The sequence below is a fragment of the Rhopilema esculentum genome, chromosome 13 (assembly GCF_057945365.1).
Source record: "Rhopilema esculentum isolate cy_ngs chromosome 13, ASM5794536v1, whole genome shotgun sequence".
In the NCBI taxonomy this organism is placed as follows: domain Eukaryota; kingdom Metazoa; phylum Cnidaria; class Scyphozoa; order Rhizostomeae; family Rhizostomatidae; genus Rhopilema; species Rhopilema esculentum.
This window is the reverse complement of record NC_142827.1, coordinates 5,832,964-5,851,041: the sequence shown is the minus strand read 5'-3', so window position 1 is coordinate 5,851,041 and position 18,078 is coordinate 5,832,964. Positions and strand designations below refer to the sequence as shown.

The window sequence follows — 18,078 nt, the reverse complement described above, 5'->3', positions numbered from 1 at the left end:
TAACTTACTGGGCATTTTCAGGAGCCTAATGATCTTGGTAAGATTCTATCAGCAAATGGTTGTATTTGAAGGTGGATTTCAATGCAAAGTAAAGTCTATTTAATGTTTAAAGAATACTAAATTTTCCTTTATTGCTGCAAATATTTGCTGATAACGTAACTTACTGAGCTACAATCCTTATTTGAGGTCTTGTGTCAAAAATGGTTACTGTAGAAGAGAAGAGAAGATGCGGGAGAGAAGACGGACATTGGGACGGGATAAAAATTAGCGTTAGTTGTTAATGTGTGTTACCCTGGGTACCAGGGCCGCGGTGGCAAAGAATGAGTGGATGCAGAGGATTTTTCTGTGACTAGTTCCTAGCTATATTTCTGAGACTGTATAATGGAGACTCTTGATACCCAGGGTAGAGTTTAGCATCGTACAAAATGTGTTAAAGGATATAAAACACGGGTTTTTATAGCGAAATCTCTATTCGGCGTGGCAGAGAGAAGGGGGTTTTGCAATGGTCTTGCAACACTAGCGTCTGTCGTCAAGGGCGAAATCTCCGAGATTAGGGAGTCCTTTCCTTCTAACTTGAATGATATTGTCTAATCTATAGCTATCAGCATTTTTCTTAAAAGAAGGGGCCGGAGGAAACATTTGGGAAAGGGAAAGATAGAATGCAGGCCACAGTGGAAAATTGCTGGATGTTCCAAGTATTCTTAGCCGGCATTGCAGAGCTTGCAGCCCTCATTAAAGAGTCCTATGTAGTAACAGAAACTTTCATTCATGAAGAAATGCCGTACTGTGCATATCGGTACAGAGGCAACAACTAAATCGGGGCTTCGGGGCTTAAGTAATCTTGAAGAGGACTCACCTAGCTCATGTAGCATTTTGAGAAAGGGGTTTTTTGGAAAAAGCCAGAGAACATTTTATGTTCTCCAGCTAAGAAACGGCAAATCAGAAAAAAGTTGCTTTTAAAAGTCGATATGCTCTCTCAAAAGGATTTTTCTTACGATTTCTTCTCAACAGCTAGAATATAAATTGCTTTTGGCAACTCTTTCACTTTACTTGATCTTATCATCTGCCTTTAGTAAAACATTAGACAATGTTTTATAGGTTGCCATTATCTTGTCAGACAAATCTTACTCCATCTACCGAAGTTTTAAAATTGATTTATAGGCGAAAGTGACTTTGTCCAAGTAAACAGGTTGTATATTATACAGTACCACAAAGTGGTTTTGTAGCATAAAAGCAAGACATTACTTTTATTCAGAGTCCCTTTCTATTGCAAGGTGCTCGAATTTTATAAAGATAATCAGTTAGATTTCAATCACCTCAGTAATTCAATCCGATCGCCGTTACACATGTTTTAAGTTGCGTCTTCATTGGAATATGGTTTTATTACCTGTTTTTGTAGTATCATCTTATTGGATATTTCATTAATAAGCTCCACAAAGAACGGAAAATATTTTTCTTTAATAGTGCTTCAATTTTACCGACCGTCAACAATAAGTGCCAGGGAATGAGTTAAGCTTTACTTACAATAAAATCGAAAGATAGGCATTGCTTGCAGTATATTAGAAAGAACTGATATTTGCAAATTTTAGAAGGATATGCTTCACAGGATTATAGAAAACCTTTGATGTTCATGTTTGTAACTCTAGCCATTTCCAGTTGCAAAAAAATTAACATCAACATCATTGATTCAGTCAATTTTGATTAGTAAAGAAGCTGTTTTTTAAAGATAACTTCAAACGTTAAAAAGTTGAGGAAGAGATCCATAGAGAAGGGCGTTGATATAATATTAGAAAGTGTAGCTTGGCAGTCCAAAGACATGATCGAAGATACACATTAAGAGCAGCATGGAACGCGTTCTTTTCCCCAATGCCCCAATGCATTCGGTTTGCCTAAAAACAATTCCAAATTATCTTAGTGTAGTATGCTAAGGATATCACAAGGAAAGCTGATACAGGATGTGTGCTCAATTGCGGTTGAAAGCTATCCGTGCCAAATGTCTAGTAGCTTTGTACGGTCATCTAAGAAACAAACCAAAGTGATAATGAATATGATTATGATGATGACATAGTGATAATGACATGCATAAACGCCAAGTTGTTCTCATAAATATTTTCTGATAGTAGAAGTGTCTGGAATATTTATCGTCTATGTTTTTCTGTGGTCAAAAACTTAACAGCCCAAAAATGTTTAAAATATTGAAAAAATAGCATATAAAAATTTGTCACTACTTTAAAATTGCATGCCTTAATCACAAACCATTAGCAAATAGGGAACGTTTTTAATGAGCTGGTTACTAAGTGAAGAGAGATGGTATCTTTTCAACTAACTTTATCTAGCCACAGTGATCTATCTTCTTCTACTATACTTTCGTTGTAGTCAGCTTTGATATCTTGTTTCTTGCCAGCACTTTTTAACTTCATAGATTTATGTCTACTGAATGAAATGCTTGAAAATATGCAAAATCTTTGTTTCCGAATAGCCGCTGAGAAACGTTTTCTTATGTGCATCTCCTTTTTTCGAGTATTTTTGACAGGCCATATTTACACATAGAAATGAAGAAATTGCAATGATACAGAAAGTTGTGTACTGAATTGATACAAATTATAGACGAATGATAGAAATATAAATAAAATCAAGCAGTACATAAACAGTTTGCTCTTTTTTGATTTTATATTTTGTTTTACAAAGTAATAAAAAAGACGTTCGCAGAGTTTCTATTGCTGTAATAGTGGGGGGGGGGGGGGCGCCGTGCCTGTATAATACCATTAAGTGGTCCTAACTATTACTTTTTGGGTTACACTTTGTATTTTTCCTTTCATCCTTTAACATAAAACTCTTGGATAATAATGGCAGTGCCTGGTTTCATATTATCTTCAAATGCTTGATCGTTTTGCCATTTAATAGTCATGTTTTTTATTTCTGTGTTTCACTTTTAATTTTTCATGAGATAAAACTTGAGGATAAGATTGTGTAAAGACACTGCCTGGTATAATAATATTTTTCAATCCTTTACTAGTATACCACCATGTAGAAAAAGCTTGTATATTTAGTTAAGTTTATTTTATCCATTATCCATTAAGTAGTAGCAACTTTTAACTTTCAACTTTATCTTCATTTTACCTTTATTTCCATGAGATGAGATGAAAAACAAGAGAAATGACGTGTATGTAACTGGCATTCCGTCCCTTCTAGCCGTAACCCTAACCCTAACCCCTAACCCTAACCTTATTCCCTATTCTAGCGAGAGGAGTGCTTATAAGAAAGGGGGCTTACTCATTATTCAGAATAAAAAATGTCATAAAAACATTCTAATGCATTTTCTGCATCGATTCTTTAGAAAAACTTTGCTAGCAGCTTTTAAAGTTTATTAATATTAGTAAATTGTGATGTCAACTTGTCCATCTCTAGGAATCTTGAAAATGTTGAAATTCTTTTGCCGCAAGCAGCTTTGATGTTATAAAATATACAGTTTGTTTGGTTATTTAGTACTGACTAATATTTCATCAGGTATGTTCAAGAGCACAAACAGGTTATAGAGGCCCCTGGGGTAAAACAGGACAACGCTGATTTCCTGCGAGCAAAGCAAACAGGAATTTTTTGCAAACACGCCCTTTAGATTAGCTTAAAATACCTTTCAGAATGATTTTTTGCAGTCATTATCTTTTTTTTAAAATATCTTAGTATTTTAAGCCATACTTCTGTTACGTTTGATTGATTCGATTCATTAAATCGACTTGGTTTTTTTATGAGGTTCCTTTCATCTTGAGGCCCTAGGGAATTATATCCCCCCTGTCCCCTCCCTTTGTAATCCTGGGTATGTGTATTCTATCAAAATATGCAAAATTTGCTCGCTTTGACTATGAATTGTAGTTTTAACACTGCACACTTTTACTGTTTATCGCAGCAGAAAACCGTTTTGTCACTGCACAAATTGGTTATCACTGCACCTTAAAACTAGCATAGCACGAGTTTCATTCTACAATGATCCGTCCACTGTCCAGATTAATCTGGTCCAACAAGAGCGAAAAATGCTACACCCAATCAGCTTTTTGCTCTCAAATGGTGTAAATGCATAAACAAAACATATTTGTAATCGTGTTATGTTGAATAAAAAGAAAAACGCTTTCTACGGCAACGGTCGATATTCTGAAATTCCATGCTTCATATACAGCCTTCTTATCTTAAAGTGTGGTCTTGGAAAATTTCCATAAAATAGGCCATGGTAGCTCTAGCTCTTGATTCAACGTCTATCTTATCCATATTAGCAAAGTAATCTATATTACATCCATATTATCTTATCTATATTAGTAGTTATTTATTTATCTTATTAGCATAGCAATACACTCCCCTCACAAAAGTAAAGTCACGTCGCCCCTTATGGAACTCGTATGGAACGATTTCAGTAAAAATTGTTTCCTCAGCTTTTTGGTACTTCCTAATAAAACAAAAAGCACTGCAAGCACATTCTTTGCTGTATAATCTACATGCTTCTGTAAAGACAGTCTTATCGGCTTTTCTCTCTTTCTGCACGAGCAACATTACTACAGGCTACCTTTTATCGTGAAAAACTTAGGCCATCGCCCCTTAAAGAACGACTCAAATTTAGGCATGCAGAAAAGCGAACAATGGAGAAAAACTGGGAATTATTTTCTTCCTTCTTTTCTTCTACCTTTATCATTCGTCAGTATCAAATCAGACTTTCATTGAGACATTTGTTTTCAAATTCAGAGTTAAGAAAAAAAAGTTATCCCCCAGTTTGGTTTTCTCACTCGAATGAGACTTTATCACGTGTGACACGTTGAATGATATCACAGCCACTCATGAATTGCTGAGAATCACAACAGTAAGCCCGCCGTTCCATCGAAGAAGAAACTAGGCCAATAAAAGTGCTCCTGATAAAAAATCCCGTTGAATAAAAATTTTGCAAGCTATTGTTTGGGTTTCAACGAATATTCGTTTTTGGGAGATGAAGAAACACGTTTTGGGGGTTGGTTTTGTTTTAGCTAAAAGACCGAGAAAATTGAGGTGCAGGAAAAAAAGAAGGGTCGAAAGTCTAATGATAACATTTTCGTTTACATTCCGCTCACTTTTAAAATATTATCTTGGTTTTTAAGAACAAAATGAAACAGCGATAATTAGCAAAGAGTTCAATACATGTCGTCAGCAAAATTTCGCGCGTTTTTTGAAGATAAACAAACCTAAACTCATATTTATATTTATTTAAACAAACTTCATTTTTATTTTTATCATTGCACAGTCAGAATTCATGAAATAATCGAATCGTTCCATAAGAGGCGACGTGACTCTAGTGTCGTCTGCATGCATATTTGTTGAGCTTTTCTCTAAGCATCGCTCAAAATCATTTACGTATAGGATGAAAAGGAGGGGCCCAAGGCACGAACCCTGGGGAATACCGCACTGAACCTTCTTTTGTTGTGAACTGGAACCATTGATTTGGCAGTATTGTATCCTATCAGTTAGGTATGATGTAAACCACTGATGAGGGGTTCCTCCTATCTCATACTTTGATAGAGAGAAGAATTTTGTGATCCACAGTGTCAAACGCCTTCTTTAGATCAAGGAAGATGCTAATATTTATTTTTCGTTTATAGGCATTTGAGAACCATGAGTCAGTAACATTGAGTAATGAGGTCAACGTGTTGTGCAGCTTTCGAAATGCATGCTGACATTTGGAGAGCATGCTTTTTTCCTTCAGAAAGGTGGAGACTTGATCATGTGCGATTTTCTCGATTAGCTTGGAGAATACCGAGAGTATGGATATTGGCCGGTAGTTGTTCAAATCAGTTTTCGAGCCGGTCTTTAAGACTGATGTTGACCTGGCTACTTTCCACATGTTCGGGAAAACACCGCTTTCAAGAGAGGAATTGAAAATAGCTGCTAATGGCTTAGATAAAATATCAGCAGCGTCTTTCACTAGTTTTAATGGGATCTTATCATGCCCAGCAGCTTTAGAGCATTTTAACTTATTGATCTTATTTTCAATGAGTTCAGGATCAACCCTTTGAAATTCAAAACTAGTTTCAACCGGCAGTCCCTTGCTGGGTAGGTACTTCACTGGGTCATCGCAATCTTTGGTTTCATTATTTTTGGCTAGTTTTGGGCCTATGGAGATAAAGTGCCTGTTAAAGGCCTCTGCAATTTCATCTGGCTTCTCAACATCATGGATGATTGACAAAGGAAGACTATGATTTGAATGTTTGTCTAATACCTTGTTTATTATTTTCCACATTCTCTTCGGATTATTTGAATTGACATCTATCATGTTACTGTAGTATGATACAGCAGCTTTTTTGAGTTGAGAAGTTACTCTGTTTCGAAGCTGCTTATATATTGGCCATAGTGCTGGATCTCTCTCAGCCCGTCTCCTAATACGGTCTCTCTCGCACATCAGATTCTTGATGCTTGGAGAAATCCATGGTACATGTGCATGCCCCGTCTTAGCGGTCCTTTTTTCAACGGGGCATGCACATCCAAGACAGCGAGAAAGAGGTCGTAGAAATTGCTAGCCATCCTATTAGGGTCATCCTATCTACATGACATAGCCATCTCCCAGTCAATACTACGCAAGTCATTGAGGAAAGAGTCACGGTCATAATTTTTCAAACTGCGTGACTCTGTTGTAAATTTCACGTCATTGACATGAACTCTAGCGTTTAATGTTCTAAGACCGTATGTCATACAGTGGTCTGTAATACCGATTTTTACGACCGATACATTACAGAGGTTGTTGGGTCTGTTTGAAGAAAGGTGATGATCTATTAACTAAAAAGTTTTGTTAGGCTCTTTATCTTTACTTTAGTTAAGTTAAGTGAGCTTCTGCTAGATGTCCAGAGCATGATAGGGCAACTGATAAAATATTACTGAATGTTTTATCTTCGACAAGATCAAATTACGAAATTTACAGCAATGCTGACATTTACAGGAGATGTTTTGTTTTTGGTTTTGGGAATTTCGATTTGTTTTAAGTTTTGATAAGAGAGTCTTTCCGATGGTTATACGTGAATTACAATACATGAACTCTATATCGAACTGACGAGGAAAATTCACATTTTTTGAACAAAGCAGGAATCTGGGATGCACAAAGTGTGTAATACTGCACACTAAAATAGGCCCTGGAAAAAGCATTATCATTCAAGAAAGGAATATGCACAAATTACATAACAAAATATAGGCAGCATTGGAAAAATCCTCTTCCCCCTAGATTATCATGTAATTTGCATCATTTATTGATTATTATGACCGTAAGCATTTGTGTGGACCCCCTCCCTCCATCTTTGATTAGATAATATGTGAACGTTCCCATACCCAACTGCCAACGCATCGATAATCTTATCCAGCTACATACAACCATTCTGAATGGAAAGAACATAGGGTAGTACAGTATTCTGCCCAATTTGCGGACCCGTTGGGGCCAGAGCAAGGTGTCCGCTAATTGGAAGTGTCCGCCTTTTGGAAAGTTTTGCAATTAAAGGTCCAAAGTTGAAAATAGACCCTAGTTTTGTATTTAAAAGGTGTAATTAGTGGTGGCGCCAGGGGAGGGCTAGGGGGCTACAGCCCCTCCGTCGGAAGCACCTAGCCACTCAAATCGGAGAAAGCTTTAGATTATTGGCGGCGCAATGTTGACGAAAAAACGTGCCAAAACTGCATATTTTAGTCATTTTAGCCCCCCTGTCGGAAGCTCCAACCCGTCCGTCGGAAGATTTCTGGCGCCACCTCTGGGTGTAGTCTGGGTAATAAGTGACTATCGGGTTGAACTTAAACACTAAAAAAAGCAAAGATATCCAAATTGAGCGTAACACAATACTTTCGTGGACAAAAAAAGTTAGTAAACTAGGCTGTAAAGAAGCTCGAAGCTGTACAAAGCCAACTAGATTGTCGTGTCAAAGTGTTTCAAAAAAATATTTGAACAAATATTCATTCGTCTTATTTTTTTGTTCGCTGGCTCCTAAAATTATAGTACTGTCCGCTAATTGGAAAGAAAAAAAGCCAAAATGACTATTTTATGCAAAATTGTTCGTTAATTAGAGTGTCCGCTAATTTAGTGTCCGCCTTTTAGAAAGTTTTTTATGAGACTTTGACCAGAAAACTATCGGGGGAAAAAATTTGTCCGCTAATCAGAGGTGTCCGCCTTTTAGAGTGTCCGTTAATTGGAGCGAATACTGTACTCAGTTAATGTTTCAAAAGTGAGAACCCTCTCAGCTATTGAAATGATTTGCATTAGTCACAAATGAAGAAACTAATTTGCGTGAGTCATAAGCCTTGGTTAATCATAAGTCTTGGGCGTTTTCGAACATTTCGGAAAACCATTCAATAAATTATACAATTACGAGAAATTGGGGAAAACTGTTGGAAATTTGATACATCATTGATATAGTTTTTCTCAATTTAATGGTGAAACTAAACTAACTGTAAAATCTATGACGCCGAAACCATAACCATGGCGAACTTTTTATGCAAACATTCTTTCGAGAGGTCAACTGATGGTTGTAATCAATTTTAGTTCTGTGCGAAGATTGATAATTGCCTTTCGAAAGTTTTTTGAAAAATATAACTCGAAGCAAGGGCGTACCGGGAAATTTTGCCGTGTCCTGATGGGCAGAGAAGCGATGGGTAGAAAAACTGTGGATAATTTTCTCAGGTAGAAAGACCAAAATTTGGTGTATCCTGCAGAGCAGTGAGAGATCGCTTCCAGAATATTTTCACCAACAAAAAGTCCAAAAATAGAAGAGAAGAAAGCGCAAGTGGAATTAATCCTGAGCACACAGAAAAACATGTTCTCCTTGCAAGATAAGGGAGCCTTTTGATGCAGCATCGCTGATCAGCAAGCAGCAGAAATGGAAAAAGCTGAAGAAATGAGAAGGCAATCGGTAGAAATAATAGGAGAATGCAGGAAGAGAAAGTAAGTGGAGGTAAAAATGTAAGTGAAAAGAAACCTAACGTTCGGCAGAAAATCTTTCAAAATTATTCAAGAAAGAATCAGAGTTGACAGCTGACTCAATCCGGGCTGACTCAAAATTGCATTTGGAAACCAAGTTTAGACCCATTATCCGTTTAGAATACAAATTGAACAGAGTTTACCCTGGGTGAAGTCAACACAGGTTAAACCCGGGTAGCTTTTTGTAGTGTAAACCGGGCTTTCGATTGGAAATAATTTCACTTGCTTTCACTATTAAGCGTCGGACGAAGAGTTGAAGTGAATTTTGTTCCACTTTTTCGAGCTATTTTGAACATTATTTCTTCCTGGTACTCATATTGTAACTTTTTAGAGGTATTATCAGTTATTCTAACAGTTCAATTTTGCGTAGACACAATATGCTCAATGCTTTCTAAACAACAGGTTACACCATTCAATCTTTTCCTCTCTTTGGTACAGTTAAATTTTAGCTGTAAGTCAGCGATGTGAGTTATTTTTCTCCGATCGCAGTAGCTGCCTAAAAATTTCACCATATCTTTGAAACGTGTTCAGATTTGTAAGAGTTATTAATTTCTATAGATTAAACGCTGAAGCAACGAACATCGTAGAGAAATCAGTTTTGTTGATTTTCTTTAATACTTAGATAAAATATGAATCAAAACTATGGACGAAAATTTGCATAGAAAGAAGCATAAAAAAGGGATATTCCTAGGAATTCGGAGCTGGAGAAATACCAAACGAAAAAGGCTTGAGATGGTAGCTTTCAAAGTTTTTTAATGTTCGCAACTTTTTAAAAATATATTTTTCGAAACTTTAGATCGTTAAATTTTTTTGATAAAAAATTTTTTTTCCTTTGCTCTCCTTTTCAAATGAATGTATAGCGAATAGCGGGGTGGGGGGGGGGGGTTGGTGAGAGAAGCGACGTCATTGGCAATATAATAGAGGGGTTCAGAGAGATGGTGACACAGGGGGGCAGGAGGCCCAAAAATCTTTAAAATATAGGTGATTTCATTTATGTATGACTCCGTCATGAATGTCAAATGTCCTGTCTACATTATACTATCGAACCTTGTTTCAGCCTGGGTAGGGGGTAGAGTGAACCCAGGTAATATTTTCTGTAGTGCGCACACAAAGTTACCTAGCCAAGGTTGATCGCCCGGGCTGACTCGGCCCGGGCTGACTCGGCCCGGGCTGACTCGGCCCGGGCTGACTCGGCCCGGGCTGACTCTGCATGCGGAATAAAGTCACGAATTGAAAAAGGTGCCAATTTTCTCTGCATCTTTTCGCACAGCTTGTGTTTTATGTTAGACTTCAAGGTTACGGTGAACGTTTTCTGGACGAAACCATTTTTCGATTTCTCCACATTCTAAAGCCGAACTTTTAAGGCGCACATAATACCATATTTGAAACTAGCAGAAGTTTGAAAATGCCAAAAATTCCATGTAAACGGAAGTTTCCATAATTTCTTTATCAAAACTACTAGTTGAGATCTGAAAATCTCTTGACCTGTTAAGCCAATTATCGTTGCTTTGCGGTTTTGGTCGCATATCTCCTTTACAATATCGCATGGCACATCCATGTATCCAAGGTATGACTGTGTTTACTCAAAGAGGCTTATTCATCTTAAAGGGCCTCTCCAGCCAAATTTTGCACTTGCATTTTATTGGCTAATCTAACGGAGTTGAACCTGCTGATCACAAATTCGTTATTTGTTTTTCGATATTTTTTACAGTTTGTGAGATATAAGCTCTTGCATTTCAATAATAGAATTGAATTAACCAACAAAAATTGTGACGCAATTTTGACGTCACAGTGTATTTCGTTAGTCTCGCCTTAAACCGAATCGAACGACGGCGATTCGCAAAATGATCTGCAAGTGATGGTGTTCTCAGTTCTGTTCCACCGGCTTTTAGTTTGAGCATTTCAGATATCAGTTCTGAAGCATTTAGTTGTTAATCGTTTCTGGAGAACAACTGAAGTGTCAATTTCGATTAATTATGCTTTGTGGGCCTACACAGGTGATCAAAACAAAGTGGTGACACAGCATGGACACATTCCGACCCGCAAACTTAGAATGATTGTAAACATTTAATATTTTTCGATCCTGAAAAGTTCTTGCAGTTATCAACGCGTGACCATGACTCCTTCACGATTCGGTGGAAGATATACGAAGTTCATGGCGAGCGAGCGCCCAACACTATGACGTCAGAATGTCACAAAACTGATTCGGCTTTTTGTCGTTTTGTTCTCGGAAAGGTGCAACTTTAAAGCCTTATAACTTCTAAACTAATTGGAACTATGCAAAAACAACGACTTTGCCATAATACACGCACAAGATGCTAACTTTTTAGTTAATAAAAAAAAATTTTTTTGGCTGGAGAGGCTCTTTAAAGCTTCAAGTGACTTGGCCCGAATTTCACTGTGGTTTACCAGTGCACCTTGCAAGTGCGATCAGTAAAATTCAGTTTTCTACGGATTTACAATTCCTCTACATACAGGTACGAAAACGCTATTTTGTACCCAAGGAACTAATCGAATGGCTCAAAAATTTGCACACGGCCAGGACAGATGTCGGGTAAGCAAACTGTGTCTCAAATTTGTGTAGCAGGGAATCAGTTTACTGCAAACTATGTCATAATTCAATGAAACTAGGAATCATACTTGGGAAAAATCAACGAATTAATAAATAATAAACGATGTTTCGAAGAAAAACCGTTATCAAATTAGTATATTTATGTCATAATTCATTCTTAAAACCCCATTCAATGCATGACGGAATGGGGGATTATATTGCAAGCAAAACGGGGGCTTGTCCTTGGAAAAATATTTTTAATCACGCTATTTGGAAATTCAGAAAATGCCAAAATTTAATGTCTTTTCTTTTCACAATTTGCTTTGGGAAGACGATTCCCAGTCAAATTGATCGTATTTGAAACTCTGAAAGAGTGGCAAAATATTTAGGTGTCAAATGATGTAAAGTGGTTTGTAGATTTTGAAAGTTAGACTAAAGCCCAAAGCAAATTTTTCAGTCAGCGCGACACTAACTTCTAAGATTGTACAGAGAAACAACTTCTCTTTCTAGCGTAGGAGACGATATTATTTTCGATTAAACACGCAATCTTCCGGAATTTAGCAAAATAATGACTTCATTCTCATCAAACGGTAATTTATGAATTTTGAAAGTTTTAAAGCTTTTCTTTGAAAAAATAGAGAGGGGCTTCAGCTCCTACTAGCCTCGTATGATGCCCGTAATTATGGTCAGGCATTGAACATGTGCTTATAAAACTATTGACTGTTCAGAAAGATTTCTGACAACATCATTTGAAAAATGGGTTCTAAAGGATCCTCCTGCCACCCGTTTGTGCAAATTGATAATTTTGCAGATTGATGAGCTCCTTCTGTATGAAAAAGACATTGTAAAAATGACAAAGAATCTCTTAAGAAAAAACACAGATATTATTCAGTAACGAAAATTATTTAAGTTTGAGGAAAGATTGGAATACTTTAATAAGTTATTTTCAAAACATACGGCTTAATCTTCCATTAATACTTGTAGGAGTTTCATATTTTCCAGGCTCTTTCTGTAGAATTCCAGGTTTGAGGTGTTTCTGCCAAGTTCCAAACAAGGAGAAAGGGAGGGAGGTACGGATGGTCATTAGTCAGGGGATAAAGAACCCTGTTTGTCACTAGACATGACTTTTGAATAAAGTGGGACAAAATTTCTTTTTAGTACAAAACGCAGGAGTTTTAGCGCTTCAAATACAAAATCAAGATGCTTTTGAGTTCTTAGTTGAAATGCAAAATTCAATAGCCTGTCACAGGACGTTTAAAAAATTTTATCCTTTATCATTCCTAGAGCAGACTTAACAATTAAGGGATATTTGATGGTCCAAGGAAAGAGTCAGGGCATACTTTAAGAAATTTTCAATACTGTACATTTTTAAGAAATTTTCAATACTGCATATTTATAATCATATTTTTTATGGGAAATTTTGTTGTTGCAATCAGTGCAAACCCCTGCAAACCCCAGGTATCATAGCCATGCAAGTGTAGCGAGAAAATGGCCCGAATTTTGAACATGTGTATAGGCCATGACGCAGAAATCACAAACAGACAGACGATAATATAGACAATCAACAATAGCATTTCAATACAGCAACAAAACAAACAGTAGCTACAAAACTTGAATAGAAACACAGTCATTTATCTTTTGTTAACGGAGTCACTATCTCATGTTTTGTCTGGACAGTTTTTTTTCATTTTAAAAATCTTTATACACGAATTTCCTATCAGCTATAATACAAATATAAATAAACTACTTCTATTACAATTACTTCTTCAACATATATAAAAGAAAGATGTTGCTGCTCTACCTTGGGATCGTGTTTTGTTTTGGGGAATTTATTAACTTTGTAGGAATCCCTTCAAGTTTATTTTAAACATGGAAATTGTGGGGCTCATTCTGATGTTTCTTGCAATCTCATTCCATGTTTTGGCCCCAGAGTGAAAGAAACTTCCTTTTGAGGATTCCAAGTTTTGCCTTGGGATGTCAATATCAAGATGACTCCTTGTCGAATACCTGGATATCTCTGATCTAGTGATAAATTTGCCTTTAAGGCTGTCAGGGCAAAGTACATTCATCATTTTGTACGTCATTATGGCCCTGACATATTTAATTAGATTCTAAACTGAAAGCCATTTACAAATCCACCTGTCCTCAAATTTAGCACTTTCAATTAATGTTTGAGCCCTGTCTTGAAGACGCTGAAGTAGTTCAAGCTTTGTAGCGGACAGACTTCCCCATAATTCATCACCGTATCTTAGATGGCTCACGAAAAGTGCCCTTTAAACCTGGTCCAATTTCGACTGTGGGAGTATGTTTCTAAGTTTTCTAGACGAAGAAAGACCACTTTTAAGTTTACACTTAAGCCTCTTGTACTGCTTGTTCCAAGATAGGTTTTCATCGATAGTGACTCCAAGATATTTTACTTCATGGGCTCGTTGGATTTTTTCTCCATTTATTTCCACGTTTATCTTCCCCTGGATATGGTTAATTCGTCTTTTATGACCAATGACCATATATTCAGTTTTATTGGTGTTCAAACTAAGCTTCTTACCCTCAGGTTTCAAGTCATTGCACAGTTCCTCAATATCTTTTGCAGAGCATATTATGCTAGATATCCGGACAGTTTCGAATTTAGTTGCGAATTTGTTGTTAGGGAAAATTTGTGTGCAAATTTCAAAGCCAGTTTTCATGAAAACGTTTTATCAATTTCCTCGAATTATTTCTGGAAGTTTTTTGGCCTTTAATCTATTTATTCGTTAAAAAAAATAATCTTATCGATATGTAAGCAAACTTTGTGAGGGTTTTTCTTCAAGATGGTAGCGACCGAAAGAAAAGAATTGACTTCTGAGCAGTGTCTAGAAATAATACTTTATTACAATGATGGAAAAAGGCAATCATTTAATTGCTAGTATCATTGGATGCACAAAGACTGCCGCTTTCGAGATATGCAAGAAAATTTGAAAAACAAGAAGTCTAAGAAATTTTTCACGGTCAAAAAAAGCAAGAGCTCTCGCGACACCAACGTCTGGGCGTTCCGCCCGACCCAAATTCGCATCGAAACTGGCTTGCCTTCTTACGCAACATTGTATTAAATGTTCACAAACAATTAAATTTTTTAAAGCTGTCGATAAATTTTGCAAGGAAAATGATAAAGAGTTGTGGATGTATCCTCGTACTAACCGATTTCAGCAAGACTTGCAGTGGTAAAGAAATAACATGGACTGAATTTGTCTACTTAAATGCTACCAGATGTCATCCATGTTTTATAATCGATCGGTGGCAGCTTCATGCAAGCAATTTTCCCAACTGAGAGTAAACACGTTATTATTCTCTTTTCTCGAAAATATTAATTTAAGAACCAGTTTGTAAAAAATTACCATGTTTTATTGAACCATTTTAACTGAATCCAAGGGTTCTCCGCTTATTTGACATTTTGTACCGCAAAGGATTCTAACTTTTTTACAAAAAATGATCAGGCTCGCCCTATTTCCTCAACACCCCACTTGACGCTCTGGATAGAACCGAGGGTACTCACTTTATCGCCAATTTTTATGGAGCACTATGGTAACAAACGTAATCGTGGCCTCGATTTGGTACAACAAATTGGCGGGCACCACTGAGTGATGGCAGAGGTTGGAAATGTTACTTCACAAAGGCGATGTTCGTTGTTAATCTGATTGTGAACTGTTTTCTTGAGTTTAATTTTCCATTTTCCAAGTCACTTTAGTGCTACCTACTGGATAAACACTATCAAAGTTAGTTTCAACTAGCAAGCAAACTGACGAAGGAATTTTCAAGAAACTTGCTACAACTTGTGTGGTACCTGTGTTCTGCAAAGTGAGACACTTTATACATATAAGCGTTTTGATTTGTCTCTATATTTCTAAATTTTCAATTTTTTTTAATATGGTATTATAGTTTTGGGCCTTACCTATGAAATATATATCAAGCACGTTTTTCTACAACAGGAAGACCCCCTTTGAACATTTTCTTTACACCTTCTTCGCCCATTTTCTTTGACTTCAAGAGTTTAAAGCTGCATGAGGTTGATCCCAGGGTTTTCATGGTACATACCCTAGGATTATTCATATATATCCACATTAGGTATCCCCATATGTACATATGTCATGAATGCATAACTTGCATACTTACATAAATATATACTTCTGGGACATGATATATGAGCACAAAAGCTGGGTAATTCTATCAAAGCTGAGGGGTCACTTATCTATGAAAGAAACTTGAATTTAAATTTTACTTGAAAGTCACAGTGTTTCTAGAGCCACCTGTCAAAATATAATACTTTTTAAATAATTTTTTAGAAAAGAGAGATGATTTTTACTGTTTCACATTCATGCTTGAGTGTAAAATATTATTTTCATTTTCAAATTTTTGTAGATTTAGTTTGGGAATCATTTTGAATTGTTATAAGCCATTTCACAGGGTAGGCCTTTTTTAAAAGTTTCCTAGAAGGACCACTAGACCTTTTGGGATCTTTGATCAACTTATTTTTCCTGTAGAACTGGTCATCCCTGGTTTGTTGTTTGAAAATTGTTTTGAAGGTGAAGATCAGGGCATGACAAAATTTTGTTTCCTGTGACCAGACAAAAATAATACATAAATTTTCTGCAAGAATGGGAGAAAGCCAAAAACCATAATAATGTGTCACAAGTTTTATGAAATATTAAAAGTTTAGGCAAGTTTGCTATCACTTCAAGTTCATTCTCTGTTTTGGTGACTGAAAATTATTCTTTTTTCATTAAGGCCAAAATTGATCTGGAATACAGGTTTAGCTATGAGAATATTTACAATCTTAATATTAAATTTGTTAGAATGCAGGTGAAAAAGTACAAATTGAGATGAAATTGGGGTAGCTGTTATTTTTGGGTGAAGGGGGCAGGCATTAGAACAAACAACATTAACATGAAAGTTTTTAACAAACTACTTATTGGTCAGAACAGTTAGAAGAAATCAATGGCAAAAAGGATAGGAAAAAACTTGCTTTAATTAGTAAAAATCACTGTGATAGGCAATATACATTAGAGGCCTTGCCCAGATCAACAAAGCCAGATGAAAAACTGTAAACTCTTATCAAACAAGAATTTTTAAAAACATTCTCAAGGGTTCTTAGGTAGAAAACCCGTTTTAACCTGTACAAGGCACATATATAAGATACATTTGTTTTGTCTTCAAGTTTTTTACTTTTGATGAACATAGAAAAAACAAAGGTGCTTTTTTCAATTGAGTATATTTCAGAAATTTCCTGCAGAACTTTATTCATAAAAAATTTCATACATACATACACAAATACATACACACATGCACACATGCACACATGCATATATTAATTATTTTGTAATGCAGGTTTACCTAAAGGCAACAAACGTTGATGTGGACCTGCAGCTACAAACAAAAATAAGCTTATTATTTTTTTATAAATAAAAAACTAAAAGAAAGGATTAAAATAGTTAAATGTATTTACAGTGACTGTTTTTCTTTTGACAGTAAGTAACTGCCAGAATGGACAAGTGCTCAAATTCTAATTCAAATCAGTGGTGACTTTTAAAAAATGTTCAAGTAGGTGCACTAGTGCTGATTTTGCCTAGCACCAGAAATCCTAGATTTGGCAGTAGGAAGGGTTTTAAATGTAGATATTTGGAGTATGTGGGCTGAAGCTTCATTGTTTGTAAGGATTGTGGTCAAAGTTTTTTTTAATTTTCCCCTATTTTTTCTTTCAGATGTCAGTTGGAAGCTCACGGAAATGTCTTAAAATGAATACAAAAAGGTACTTTATACTATCTAAAATTGTTTTCAATCAAAACTATTTTTTGCTATTAGTTGACCATTTTAAAATTTTTACGAAGGTATTTTTTTCAAAACATGAGTTAGAAATCCACCGTAACAAGTGAAATGGTCTTGGGAACGTAAAAAGATCATATAAGCCTGTTTTAAACGAAAACGTTTTTTGTGAAAATTTAAAATTTTCTAAGAACTCCAGCTCAAAAACTTTTCTGAGATTTTTGGATAAAGTGGTTGCTTGTGGACAGTTTGAAACCATCGTGGGATTTTTTTTTAAAATTTTTACTCGTTTTCAAGATATGAGCGCTTAAAGTTGAGAATCACCAGGAAAATACGCAAACTTTTTTCGGGAAAAAGTACCTTGTGACGTTTGAAGGTACCATTGTCTCGACATTCGATGCTATTATTACAAGTTCGTTGTGAAATTCGTGTGCCTCGGTATTGGTTCGGTAAAGGCGATTCTTGTCGGCGCATCGGTTGTCGTTTTTTTCATTGCGATTGATGTTTGGCGAAGGCTTTCAACCAGCATGGACAAGTAATTAGAAAAATCAAAGATGGATTCTTCTACCTGAACGCAAATACTCGTTTTTGCAACGCAGCAATCTTTTCAAAAGTGAATTTTTTTGCGAATTTTGAGATGTGGAGGAATTTTTCAGCCTCTGGATAGTTTCTGTCAGAAGGCATTTCTTATCGTCGTCGCATCTCAAGAGCTGAAAATCATTGATGTGTTACCCTCAATGGAAGTAGAGCCCCAGGCTTATGAAATTGGAAAGAAGAT

The 18,078-nt window shown here is 36.1% G+C and overlaps 1 protein-coding gene across 1 annotated transcript in view; it reads left to right on the top strand.

Annotated features, from left to right (window-relative positions):
• LOC135691680 (uncharacterized) overlaps positions 1-534 on the top strand; it is a 57,263-nt gene extending 56,729 nt beyond the window's left edge. Inside the window, exon 16 of the mRNA XM_065209620.2 lies at positions 187-534. The gene's annotated coding sequence lies outside the window, so the exon portion shown is untranslated. The remainder of the gene's footprint in view (positions 1-186) is intronic.
• Positions 535-18,078: the final 17,544 nt, after the last annotated feature.